Genomic DNA, 14,100 nt, shown 5'->3' with positions numbered 1-14,100 from the left:
TATTGTGGCATCGCCGCAGGCAAGATGCGGCTCAGAGCTTGACACCTGCTCGTGACAATATCTCCGATGGCTGAAACCCGTCTCCACTTTGAGAAGCTCTTCTCTGGCAAATGAGTTCACTTTCGTCATTCGAAAGAGTTAGCGAGTAAGGACAATCTCAAGTATAACTCAAAGATGTGAGGGCAAGGCAAGCCTCCGCGCGGAGCCAACAATTCGGCAAAGGGATTCGTCTTTTGTCAAGGCCGCCCTGTACCCTTGTCGGAACGTTTGCTACCAGCCGTGGTGGCTCAGTAGATGTGCGGCGTTTTGCTGCTCAGCACCAGGTCACGGGTGCGATTTCCGGCCGAGGCGACCTCATTTAGATGTAGGCGAAATAGAAAGAAAGTTCGTGTACGGACATTCAGGTGTACGCAAAAAAAAAAATACCAGTTGGACAAAATTAATCGGGAAGTCCGCACAAGAAGTCTGCGAAGACACCGTACAGTGTCTCCATAACCCACTTTGCATGCAATTTTGAGACATTACACACTACAAGTTATTTTCTTTTTTGAAACGTTGGCTCAGAGTCCTCCCTTGTTCGCCCACTGTGGATAGAGTCTTCATCTTCGTCTTCCTGTCAATTTGTTTTTAATTAAAATATCGCTGTGACTTACACACAATGAAAAGTGTGTAACATTTTGAAGAGTTCGAAATTGGGAGTGGGGAGCATAGGGACGCCGGCATTACATAACGCTGTAGGTTTTGGTGATGGTCTAGCAGTTCCAAAAACTTTGAGGTACAAGATCCGACAAGTGGAGCTGTCGGCTCAAAGCTATATATGCCACCCGTGATAGCAATTTCCTAGCTGCAAACTTCTGAAAAAAGCGACAAGGCCACTAATATATTTTACCGGGTTCAGCAAGAGGAAACTGCATCGACATCTCGAATTAAATGGCACCGTGTGAGGTCACCCTCTTCAAATGAAATTTTCCCTTTCTTTTCACTAATATCGAATTTTATACATCCCGTCCGTATATATATATATATATATATATATATATATATATATATATATATATATATATATATATATATATATATATTCCTCTTTTTCTTTCTTTTGGAAAGTACATGTTAGATCAGCAACTTTCGGCGAAATAGCTTTGATATTACATCAACCGGGTTAAAGTTGGAAGATGAATTATTCAACTGAATCCGGAGAACACATGCTGAAATGTCAAGCATAAAGTACACCTAAGAGTGCCGCGCATTTCCTCCCCCCATGCATCGGCAGTGAAAGGAAGGCTGCACTTCCCGCCAATGCATCGAAGATAAAAGTTCAATATTGCTCACGCCGGTTACACAAGCTATATAAGGCCTCGCGCCACCACAAATTCTTTCTTTCTATTTCTTTCTCACGCGGAACGTGAACGAGTGCAAAAGAGAGATCTCATTTATTCCAGTTTAATCTGTGTGTTCTGTTCGCGCCCACCTACACTCTTCGAATAGAGTCCGAATTACTGTCGCCAGTAAAGTTTACCAGTGTTCCGTTCGCATGCATTTCTGCCTGCTTCTCTAAAGTTTCCTTTAATTCACAAAGAAAGAAAGCAAGAAAGAAAGAAAGAAAGAAAGAAAGAAAGAAAGAAAGAAAGAAAGAAAGTAAACGAAGCGACTGGCATCCGGCTTGGAAGGTCGAGCCGCTCTTCGCATTACGCGCTGCCTTAAAACGATGTGATAACGAATAAAAAGTGAGAGGTACACTGACCGCGGAATACGCTGATCTCGGTTACTTCTTGGCGCGCTTTGCTGGCGAGCCGCCTGTCTGTCAAGGAGACGGAGAAGCGCCGTCTCTCCGTCTGCCTCGCTGGGAAAAGATACGGCGCGTCTTTCACAATGTCCGCCGCTCGCACGGGGGCCCAGTTCCGGCTCTCGCGGGACCCACGGGTTGACGGGGCGGCGAGAAGGCAACGCAGCAGCGCAGTGCACACGCAAAGCAGGTCTTGCCGAAGGTTTATGTCCATTCTTCATCCGTTTCGCGTGGCCTAGTTTTTCCCGGGAAACATCGCCGCGCAGAAGTCGGAGGCGGCTGTTCTTCTCCGGCCGGTCAAAAGGTCCGCGCAGGCATCTGCAGGTTCCACCGGCTTGCTTCACATCACTTTCTCCTCCGACTAACCACATACCCTTCAACCCTTGCAGCTTGCGGCACGCTTACGCCATGCTAGTTTGGTATGGTACTGAACGAGCGCGCGTGTGCAACGCAAACTTGCATTTACCCAACATCCTGCGGATGGAATATGCCCAGTATAGGACGTCCGCGCGGGCATCACGTGTGTGACAGACCGGCTATACGACGCTTGTTAAAGAGCGGTGGCAAAGGGCGCCTCTTGAACAATCGCTTCGCGCATATAGTTGTTCATTCACTACGCTGTGATTACATGAAACCAAAAAGAAAGTCCACTGCATCAAAATAGATAGAATTTATTGACAGGAAAGACAGAGAGGTCGACCTGAGCTAGTGCGTTCTAGTCTGCTGCTTTGCACTGGGGAAGAGGGAAGGGGCGTGAAAGTACTGGGATGGGTGGTGATGATAAGATAAGTGGTGAGTGGTTATGTATATCAGACAGTGGCCCTATACTAGAGCCGTTCATCTAGCTCGGTGTCCTACAGAAACTTCAACAGCGCTGTAGTTGCCCGCATTGAAGTTGCAGTGTCAGGCAATGCGCCGAGAATAGCGTCCTCCGACAGTGGTTGCCTGCCAACGCTGGCTAGGGAACTCTCCAACCTCCTTCGCTCCAGCGTATCTGCTGGCCAATCACACAATCTGTGTACCAGCGTTTCAGGCGTCTGGCAGTGCTCACAATCAGGGCTGTTCGACTGGCCGATGAGGTGTGCGTAGCGACAAAAGAAACATGAAGCACTGTGGAAAAACGACAGTGCGATGTGCCTCAGCTGATGCGCGTCTCCCCTTCAGTCTCCGATCCGAATACAGGTTATAAGAGGATTAATCAGTTTGCTAAAATAAAAGAAAAAGGACGAGAGAGGGGGCCAGCACTCGCCGTTGTTTAGGAAATCACCGCGCTAGTTTTGTGAATATTTCGAGTTAATGACGATAACGACCAGCTCTGTTTGGAAGAGATTTGCGCAAACGTACTATGTATCGTAAATGAACGCAAAGATGCAGCAAAGTAAACTTAAAAAAGAAAGTTAATCTTTGCGGAGGGTTTTCGTTTATGATTGCTGAAGGATCTTGCTTGACGATAGGGCTGGTTATCTTTGCCTGATGTACTTGAATTTTGAGTCGAGGTAGCCTAACATCAAGTTCAGTATATATTGGCTAGTCGGGTTTGTTGGCACGAACACATTCTTTAGCAAATAGCGCGAATAACGGGACACAGCGAAGAGGCACACGACACAGGCGCTGACGAATTCTAACAAGTATGTTTATTGCGCGAGTACCGTTATTCGCGCTGTTTGCTGACATAAAGGGGAGCAAACTTGAAAACTTCATGTTTATGCGGGCTTGTCGTTTGCGAAAGTTCACAGAACGTGCTTAAGAAACAGGTCGTTAGCATTACGCAAGGTATGTGAACTTTTAGCCGAAACAGGGGTTCCCTTTGGGCTGAGGAGTGAAGAATTCAAAAGAAATTTAAAATTTTTGTTTGCACATGAAAACGCCGAGACCCACGGGCCCGTATTCAAGCCTGAGTTTGGTTCTGCGCGACTGCAACGAACCGGGACATTTCATATGGTCCTTTGAAACTAAACATAGCAGGTGTTCAAGTTCTCTTGGTTGGATTTCTTACTGCTTTTGAGGTGTCCTTTGTGCTGAGGATTGAAGAAGTTCGTGTTAACACATGAAAAGTCGGAGACCCATAGACTCGTTTTCACAAAAATGTTCTTACGGTTTAACTTTTCGTGACACGAGATGTCAGCCAATCGTACTGTTGGACATATTAGAGAAGGCAGCCAACCAATATCAATAGCTTACGAAAGAAATGCTTTGTGATTGCGGCCTCATGTTACTTCTCACCTTTCAAAGTCGTGCAGAGGAGTTTATTCTACCGATACTAAACTATGGGGCTAGGATAAGAACACGCCAATAGCCACATTGGGATATATATATATATATATATATATATATATATATATATATATATATATATATATATATATATATATATATATATATATATATATATATATATATATATATAGGGAGAGAGAGAGAGAGCTTAAAGAGGCAGAAATTGCCTTGACGGGGACAAGGCGCCGGACGGTTTGCCGAAATGATAAGATTTGTAGGCTGTTGATGATCATGACGACAACTGCGTTCTAGAAAAACCGGTGTAACATTGTGTAACATTGCGCGTAAAAACACAGATAAAGAAAGGAACACGGTTACCCACACGTAGCACAAGAAGCAACATTTTATTGCCGAGGCTGTGTAGATGTGTTCCTTCTTTTCTTTGTGTTTTTTTTACGTGCAAAGCTACACGTTCATAATGAAAAATGAAAGTGGAAACCTTATCGAAAACCCACATACCCCATTATATGTACTTGTGGACGGCTGAAACACCGAATGGGGTATGTGGGTTTTCGATAGCAAACCGGACGTTATTCTGGTTAACCTCCCTGCCTTCTACTTATCTCTTTCCCTCCTCCACATACCCAATATCCCCATATCCAGTAATTCCTTATGAACATTTCGGAATCTCCTATGAAGACCCGTAGAGAGAAAGAGAGAGAGAGAGATGTTCCCATATGGTATATAGGACATGTCCCATGTGATCATACATAATGACATTAATTTATAAATAATGACGCGTACCTAATGTGGGACATGCCCCATATTATATATGGGAACATACGGTTTTCTATATTGTTCTGTATATGTTACATGCCCCATATGTTCATGGGGAATTGTTAGATATGCGGCATATCTATTCTATTGTTTTGTTTTGTTTTTTCGAAATGAGGTTATTCCGGTTAACCTTTCAGATTATCAAAGCAGGTTGGGTATAAAGAGGTTTATTAGGGTTATTCCGTCGTACAATTGAGCAACAGCGTGCCTAAAAGATAAAGCGTTCATACACTTCACGTGGTTGGGGCATCGGCTGGATCATTCAAAGGGCACATGAGCAAGAGCCGAGGCGCTTCTCCAACGCCCTAGTCCAACCGTTCAACGCCTTCGACGCACAAAGAAAAGGCTGTGGCAGCTAAACGATTATCTCCACTCAAATCACGCTCAACAGTTACAGTTCTCATTTCGACTGACACACGTTTCTACGCTTCAGACGACGTCAGTTTGTGATTAGCAAACCTTCGCAACATTTGCGCATGTCTCGTGTAAGTTGGTTAGATAGACATAACGGCTAGCGCAAGATACAGCGACGCGTCACGCGCCGCAAACACGCAGGGCCGACAGGGGCGGTGTTTGCCAACAAGCCCGCGAGGCCCGCTTGCCTCACCCAAGGTTCTCTCATAGTTGATAGCTCATGAGGGAGCTTTTTGCCACCGGAAGTAAATCACTGCACGGCCCAACAAGCCTAGCGTAGAGGAGCGCAAGCACTGTCCCCAAATGTATTGCATACATTTACAAGACAAACGGCTATTCCAGACGAGCGGGAGATACGACGCAGAGTCAACAGACGCCGCTCAACTCTGCGCGTTCACGGACAGGAGGGCACGGTGTCGCTGGAATGGCATCGCAGGACCGCCGTCGTCGCCACCTCTCAGGGGCAGCGCGCGCATTCGCGGGTGTCAGATATTTCACACCGCTGTCCGTCGCGATCATGAGACCTCTGTGTTTGGCTGCAGCGGGGGCTCGCCGCGCGGGCCCGCGCGGGAAACCCGCCGTCACCTTGCCCCGCAACACAGGCTGGCGCAGTGCCAGTGTGGGCACCTTAATAGGCCGCCTGTTGCGCAGCTCCTTTTATGCACTGGGAAGAAGACGCCGAGAGAAAAGGCGCGCGCCCCGTGTCTCGCCGCCGTCGTTGTCCGTTCCTGCGGCGGCGGCGCGTACACGACAATGAACGCAGGCCGTGCTCAAGGACGGCTGGTCGCCCTCGAGGGTGACTGCCAGAGGACCATAGGTCAGCCGCCGGTTTGCCTTGATAGCGGCGGCGCTAACCGTCCGCGGGGCTGCTACATCACTTGCCGCAATGCGCCGCGCAGCGCCAACTCGGGATGCGCTCTTCCTTCCACCCCGCGTGCCATCGACACTTTGGCACTGCGAGGGGCACCGGTGTTGCCAAACGGGCCGCGAACAGTTTGTCTTGCCGCACGGTGGCCCCGCTCACCGCCCACGGGGGCTGTACCTATAGTTGCGAGGCAGTGGCTACTACATAACCCCTCCTCCCTTCCTGTCTCAACGGCCCAAGCAACAACCCTCACTCACTTCTTGGAACGCTCGTTTTCGGTGGTGGACAGCTTCCTTGCTCCATCACGCGAAGCATGCTACCAGCTCAGTTTGACAAATAGCCTGAATATTATCGCGCAGTAGCGGGAAGACAACGTGCGCTGCATATAGGCCTGAGGGCATTGCACTGCTTCCTTCTTTTTCACTAATCTCTAATAGCCACGAAATCAGAGGCATTTATGACACGCCACAACGTCGTAAACGGGACGAAAAAGATTTAAGAAACAGACTGACATAAGCAGGCAAGTTTCGCTTTCAGCATTCCGAAGAAATCGTTATAGCAACGGTTTCGGCTTCCTTTGACGTCAGACCTGCGCAAGGCTACTCGTATCGATGTCACGCAAGTATTCGATGTCTTCTTCACATTGAGTCGCGTTCTTTTTTTTTTTTTTTTTTATTGATATGATATAAGGAGATGTTGGCGCGCAATTTAAGGCGCCGGCTACTCCTTATCTCTTGGGTGGTTCCGTCATACATCATTCAGGGTTCATGGTTACATATCAAATAATCTTTTCACACAAGCACCAGGACGCAACGTTTCCACAGGAAGACTATGACGTAAGGAAAAAAAAAAATGTCTCCACACTTATGTAGTCGAAAGTCTCAAAAGTACAAACGGTACTGTCGCCTAATAACACATTTTCTAGTCAGCGGGTCAGCGGGTACATACAATATACATGGCAAATGTCTCCACACTTATGAAGTCGAAAGTCTCAAAAGCACAAACGATACTGTCGTCTAATAACACATTGTCTAGTCAGCGGGTGGTATATACATCGTGTAAATATATTAGCACATACAGTCACAAGAGAACAGTCAACATTACATAATTCCCAAACAGATCCATATATAGAGTGACATTGAAATGAACAGAACAATGAAAGCACTAGTAACATTACATAATTCCCAAACAGATCCATATATAGAGTGACATTGAAATGAACAGAACAATGAAAGCACTAGTAACGTCCAGCGATGCCGCTGTCCTCAAGAAAAGTCTTTAGTGCTTTTAAAGCGCTCTTCTGCAAGGCCGTTGTTGGCCAAGGGCCCAAAAGTTTCCTTAGACTGAAAGGTCTGCGGTCTAATTTGCTTAGCGCTGATTTAAGTCGACATCTTGGTGTGTCGTGATGTGGGCAATCTAGAAGGAGGTGATATATATCTTCATCTAGAAATCCACAGTCACATTCGGGGGTTTCCGCTCGGCCAATTCTGTGTAAGAAATGCTTTGTGTAGGCAGTGCCTAGCCTTAATCGATGAATAAGCGTTTCCATAGTTCTATGTAATGACAATGAAAATTTGAATTCAATAAATGGATCAATATGATATAAGTCAGAGCTCTTAGAATTCTGATCAAACCAAGTGTTTCTAGACATGTTGAAAGACGTTGTCCTTATAATGCAACGTAATTCATTCTTTGATATTGGGAGCGGAGCCGTATCATCTTTCAGGTGCGCTTGTCGTGCTGCTTCGTCGGCTGCTGTGTTGCCAGGAATGTTGCAATGCCCTGGTATCCACTGAAATGCTATTGCATGTTTCGCTTCGCTTGCCTTTGTGAGGTTTTTAAGTGTTTCATATATTATACTGTCGCTGTATGTTTTCCCCTTTGTGCTGCAGAGTGATGTTAGAGCCGCCTGTGAATCGCTGAAAATTACCCATTTTTGCGCTTCTGTTACTGACAATATAAATTTTACCGCACATAGGATTGCGAACAGTTCAGCCGTTGTGGACGAAGTCGCACGAGATAATTTAAATGATTCTTGTTTGTTGAGGTGCGGTATAATGAATGATGAAGTTGAAGAGGTTGCTGTACTGGAGCCGTCTGTATAGACGTGTGTGTACCCTGAATACCGCATATATATCTGGTATAGTGCTAGTTGTTGAGCAGCTTGAATGAACATGTCTCTTTTGCTGAATATCCCTTCTACTGACAATTCGATTTTTGGAACTGTAAGCAGCCATGGAGGATATTCAATGTCTGAGTTCCAAAATTCATTTCCTGGCAATATGTGAAGATTTTTTTGAATTTCTATATGAACATAACTTCTATCTCGTTTCATTATGTCTAGAGCCAATGGGTGATTTTTATGCTGGGTTTGAAGACGGAAATAATGCCGGCATGTTTCTGTAGTTCGCATAACTGGAAATGGTGATTGGCGAGCCTCAGCTATTACAAGAGAACTCGAAGTAGCTCGTGGAACTCCTAGACATAGGCGTAGTCCTCTAGCTAAAAGTCTTTGAAGTCTCTCTTCTGACGTGTGGGAAAGTCCGTGTAAGATGGGCGCGGAATATGCAATTTTTTGTCGTATTAATGCATTGTAAACAGTCAGCATGGACGATACTGATCCGCCCCATGATGTGCCTGCAAGTCTGCGAAGTACAGTCACTATGGCATTGACCTCATTTTCGAGTTTCTTTAAGTGGGGTGCCCAGGATAGCTGCCTATCAAGTATTATACCAAGAAATCGATGCTGTGTGACGATCATTAAAGGGTGTCCTTCCAGATTAAGAGTGAAATTTTTTAACTGCCTCCGAGTGAAGGGCAATACAGCAGTCTTTGCGTGTGATAGTACCATTCCTCTTTCTCTCAAAAATTTGTTGATGATATTTATGCCGTCTTGCAATGCCATCTGAAGTAGTTGAGCATTAGACCCAGATGTCCAAATACACACATCATCTGCATACAGTGAAAACTTTAACTGTGATGGCAGTCTTCGCGTTAAATCAGCCATGACGCAGTTAAAAAGGAAGGGGCTGAGTACGCTTCCCTGTGGTACTCCCTGTTGGACAATACGTTCAGCACTCTTTCCTTCACCAGTCTGAACAAATATTTTGCGACCTGATAAAAATTCAGAAATCCATCGCAAGGACCTGCCAGACAGACCAAGTTCCAACATGCTTAGCAGAACATGAACGTGACTAACAGTGTCAAATGCCCTCTTGATGTCTAGGAATACTGCTATAGTCATGTTTCCACGTGCCCGCTCGTGCTCCACACAGGTTACTATATCTAATATTGCATCCATTGTGCATCTATGTTTTCTAAAACCTACTAAGTAGTTGGACAGCACATTCGTTTCATTACACCACCATTGAAGTCGCGCGTCAATCATTTTCTCCATTACTTTGCATAAACAACTTGTCAAACTAACGGCGCGGAAGGATTCAAGGCACAAGGGCGTCTTACCAGGTTTTAAAATTGGTATGATTCGAGCGACTTTCCAAGAGTCAGGTACAGTTTCCTCTATCCATAAGTTATTATAGATGTCTAAGAGAGCATTTGTACCTGTCGGTCCGAGGTTTCTTAGCATATTGTACGTAATGCCGTCCGGCCCAGCAGCGGACTTTTGGCGACATGATGCAATTGCACATTTAAGCTCGCTTAATGTGAAAGTGTGATCTAATTGAGGATGTTGGGCCCAGTAGCAAGCAGTAATTTTTCGCTTAGCCAACTCTACTGAAATATCAAATTCTGCACATTGTGATGAAAAAGCAGATCTGGAAATAAGGTCACAAAATTCATCTGCAACTATTATTTCACACGTGTCCCGGGCTACAGCGAGAGCACGAAATGGGAAGCTTTGTGTTACAGGTCCGCTTAAAGAACGAATTACTAGAAAAATTCGTGGGACAGCCGTGTGAGGAGACAGCGTGCCGCAGAAATCGCGCCAGCGCCGTTTGCCTAAGCTTTCCATTCGTCTGCGTATTACATTGTGCATTTTCTGAGCGTTTCTGTATGCTTCTAAACTTCCGCTCCGTCGGTAAGCTCTTTCGGACAGGCGTCGGATGGCTCTTAGGTGTTCATATTCTCCGTCAACTGCAGCATAATCTTTTGGTATAGGGACCTTCTTTGTGCATATGTTCATATTATCCTGCAAAAATTCTGTAAATTTTTCCACTGTTGCATGTTGGGTAATTTGATCCGTTAGGCGGTACCGAAAAGCTTGCCAGTTGGTTAGTCTGCTGTAACGCCTGATATCATAGTGCATGCTAGGGTGGTTAACAAGGATGGGAAAATGATCACTTCCGCGCGTTTCTATATCAGTTGTCCATCCAACACCATTCACTAGATCATGTGAACACAGGGTAACATCTATGCAGCTTGAGTAGTTATATCCACGAAGGAATGTTGGCGACCCATCGTTTAAAACAGTCAAGTTGCATTTATCTATGTTGAAGATATCCACTAGCGCATCTACTGAAATCCGGTTTGAAGGTTGTAGATATAGATTAACCACTGTTATACAGAGCTTGCCAAAGGATACTTTACATGCGATGAATTCCGGGAAGTCTGAATCACTGGACTGAATTTGATAAGATGGTAGGTCCTTTCTGACGCACAGGAGCACTCTGCTAACAGCCCCTTGACGAGAAGTCTTATATATCACATAATTCGAGAGGCGAAAGTCGTCAGTGATTCCCGCCTCTTGAATGCAAAGTATTGGGAAGTTGTATTGCACAAGCAGTTTACGAAAGTCAGCACACTTTCTTCGAAGACTGTTGGCATTCCACTGAAATATGGAGACATTTTTGTAGCGGTTATTCATGCAGTGCCTGCCGCAGTTTCGGCCCGGATTGTTGACGCAACAGTGCTTCTAGAGGCAGCAAGGCTTTTACTTCTGGCAGGTTGTTTGCTTCCGGCAAAGCAGATAGGATTGCCTTAAGAGCTGCGAAGAGCATTGGCAAAATCAGTTGTGTCACCGATGCTGTGGTATGTTCGCTATTAGCTGGTGTTACTTCAGCAGTAGGTGCGTAAGGTCGCTGAGAGAAATGTGTGCGAGTACAGGAGCTTTCTTGTGTGTTACTTTCTGTCTGTTGTCGTCTGGGTTTCCGTAGCACTGATGCATAAGACTGGGCGCTTGACTGTGATCCTCTGGACTGGTCTCTTGATTGCACTGATGGTTGTTCTCTAGAGGAGGGATAGCTTGTTGATGCTCTTGGCTGTGGTAGTTCCGGTGCCCGCTGAGGTGGGTGATCTGGCACTGGATTAACAATCTCGAGGTTTGGTGCGGGTTCATTGCGTCGCGGTTGTCTTCCATGAATTAGTTCATGTCGACGCATTTGTGCCGCTGCTTTTTTCTGTGGGCAGCCTGAGAAGGAGGCGGCATGGTTCCCCGCACAGTTTGCACATTTTGGTTGAAGAAGTGACTTGCACTCCTTGTGGTCATGGTCTTCTGAGCAGATTTTGCATCGACGTGTGCTACGGCAGGTTTTCGCCATGTGCCCAAATCTCTGGCAATTATAGCAGCGAAGTGCGGGTCCTAGGTATTCCTCGACAGGGTGACTGGTGAAACCCAAGTAAATTCTTCCAGGAATAGGGCGGTCGTCTCTGAAAGTCAGAATTACCGTGTGAAGTGGATATGACTTCACTGCTCCATCTTCTTGGCGGGAATACCTTATCTGTCTGCGTGCCGATATAACTCCTGCGTCTTTCAAGAAGTCTAGGAGTTGATCGTCTGTATACTGCAGAGGCACATGTTTTACTTTGCCAACGTTTCGCGTGTACGACTCTGGGATGAATGGCTTGACTTCCAGGCCGCCTACACTTGAAAGCATCAAAAGGCGTTTCGCCGATGCTAAGGAAGCAACGCTGACACTGAAACTTCCATCTCTGGTCGTCCTGAAAGACTGTACTTTTTCTTTGGCAGCGGAAACTATTTCGGCAGACACTCGGTTTGGATTTACTTGCCAAAAAGTAGTACCTTCACTTGTTGGGCGAAAGACAACCGGAATGCCTTCGGCTCGCTTTTTCTTATACGTGACCACAGTAAATGGTGTATCTTCACCCATCTCTTCTTCATCGCTTAGCTCATAATTCGATGTTCTATCATCGTACTTGCCGTCTTCTAGGCGAGGTTTCTTGGTCTCGGCTTCACCATCAGCCATCATTCCTGAATTCGCTGAAGTTGATTCTGAGTTGGGAAGAACCAAACGTGCCGGCTTTATGAAGCTTTGTGACGCTTGCAAGGCTCCAGGCTTTTCATTACGGCCCGTAGCGTCATTCACATGGCTTGTTACGTTTGGACGAGCATAAGGCTCGTGACGATGTTCTCGGCTTCCGACCACCGTAGCGGCAGGGTAATAGTCAGGTTTTCAAGAAAGAAATGTCGTACCTGTAAGGCGCCTGGCTCGTTGAATCTTCACTCGATGTCTTGTTAATCAATCGTCGTCAAAGGTAACTGTAACTATCCAAAAAACCAGAAAACTCAGAGCACCACATAAAAACAGCGACCGAACAGATGCACTTCTTCTTCTTCTTTTCCGTAAGACAACGTCGGTGCGCGAGAATTTTGTCTCACGCAGTTAAGGTACGAGGATATGAGGGAACACAGTAAACCCGAGGGTGCGTGAGTACAAACACGCGAAGCTTAAGCTCCATAAACTGTGTCGAACAAGACGAAGCATCTCGGTAGTTGTGACAGTAAGATACTGTTCCCTACTGATGACCCGCCCCGGTTGCTCAGTGGCTATGGTGTTGGGCTGCTGAGCACGAGGCCGCGGGATCGAATCGCGCGCCCACGGCAGCCGCATTTCGATGGGGGCGAAAGCACCCGTGTACTTAGATTTCGGTGCACGTTTAAGATCCCTAGGTGGTCCAAATTTTCGGAGCCCTCACTACAGCGTGCCTTATAATCAGATCGTGTTTTTGGCACCTAAAACACTATAATTTATTGCCTTTTTTTTCCCTACTGATGGCCGGGGATCACCGACGAGCCATAGAATCGAAGCGGTCGCGCATCCTAGCGCCATAGATATCACAAGCAAAATCACGATCGAAAGACAAGCTGCGACATGTCTCACTACCTATTTTGTTCCAACAAATACGCTCGCTCACCGCAATAATCTGAGATGGAGGGCGTGGGGGCGTAGACAACGCAACGGTATCGTCGCGCGTAAAGGCCTAAGGTCGCCAGTTTGTGAGTGAATTGCGCGGCGGCAGGCATGCAGCGAAAGTGCATCGCGCAGGCTCCAGCGAGGCTGCGCTACGCGGACCATGAGCGATTACTGCGCGTCCAGACAATGAGAGCAGGCGGCCCACGCGAGACGAGGGGTGCATCGTTCCCACCATTGTTTTGCACCAGCGCCGTCGGCTCGCTATAGGGGTCAAGGTAATTATCAAAAGTCTGGGTAAGCAGCAGCACATTTTCGGAACGGCATGCGCAGCACCGCCCGCAAGCTTTCTGCTCAGATTGTTCAAGCAGTTGCGTAACGCTAAGTACGAGGCGCTTTATCAGAAGGGGCATTACGCGCGTTGAAAGCCGCGGCGCCCCCCCAAGTGCACATATGTGAATTTCACTCTCTTCGATATAGAAAGTAATTGTTCCTTAATGTGGTCTCCTGCCTCCCCTGTTGGTGTACAAAAGAAAACGAATATTTCTGATATGTTGTCATTTACGTATTCGGTGTGCTACAGTTTCGCTGGCTTTGAGGTACATGTCTATACCACGTAAACACGTCAACCCTATACGAGCGCGAACATACCTGTCTCAAGAAATCGCGCGGCCAGAGAGAGAGAGAGGGGGGGAGGGGGGCAGAGAGAGAGAATTCATATGGCGAAAGTAGAGAAGTTAACCAGGGTGAGCCCGGTAGGCTATCCTAGTGTTCCTGTATATGCTCCCGCAGGGAGCAGAGTTGCGCATAGGTCCGCCGTTGTGTTCAAGCTCTGCAGTGAAGCCACTCCTCGCGCGCGCAGCAGGCAAATGCCG

At 46.6% G+C, this 14,100-nt stretch overlaps 1 pseudogene; it reads left to right on the top strand.

The window, feature by feature from the left end:
- The window catches only part of LOC140218473 (uncharacterized), an 80,448-nt pseudogene that overhangs the window by 42,933 nt on the left and 23,415 nt on the right, over nucleotides 1–14,100 (top strand).

This window comes from Dermacentor andersoni, chromosome 1 (genome assembly GCF_023375885.2).
Source record: "Dermacentor andersoni chromosome 1, qqDerAnde1_hic_scaffold, whole genome shotgun sequence".
In the NCBI taxonomy this organism is placed as follows: domain Eukaryota; kingdom Metazoa; phylum Arthropoda; class Arachnida; order Ixodida; family Ixodidae; genus Dermacentor; species Dermacentor andersoni.
The sequence above is the reverse complement of the archived record's forward strand: the minus strand, read 5'-3'. Positions and strand labels throughout refer to the sequence as shown.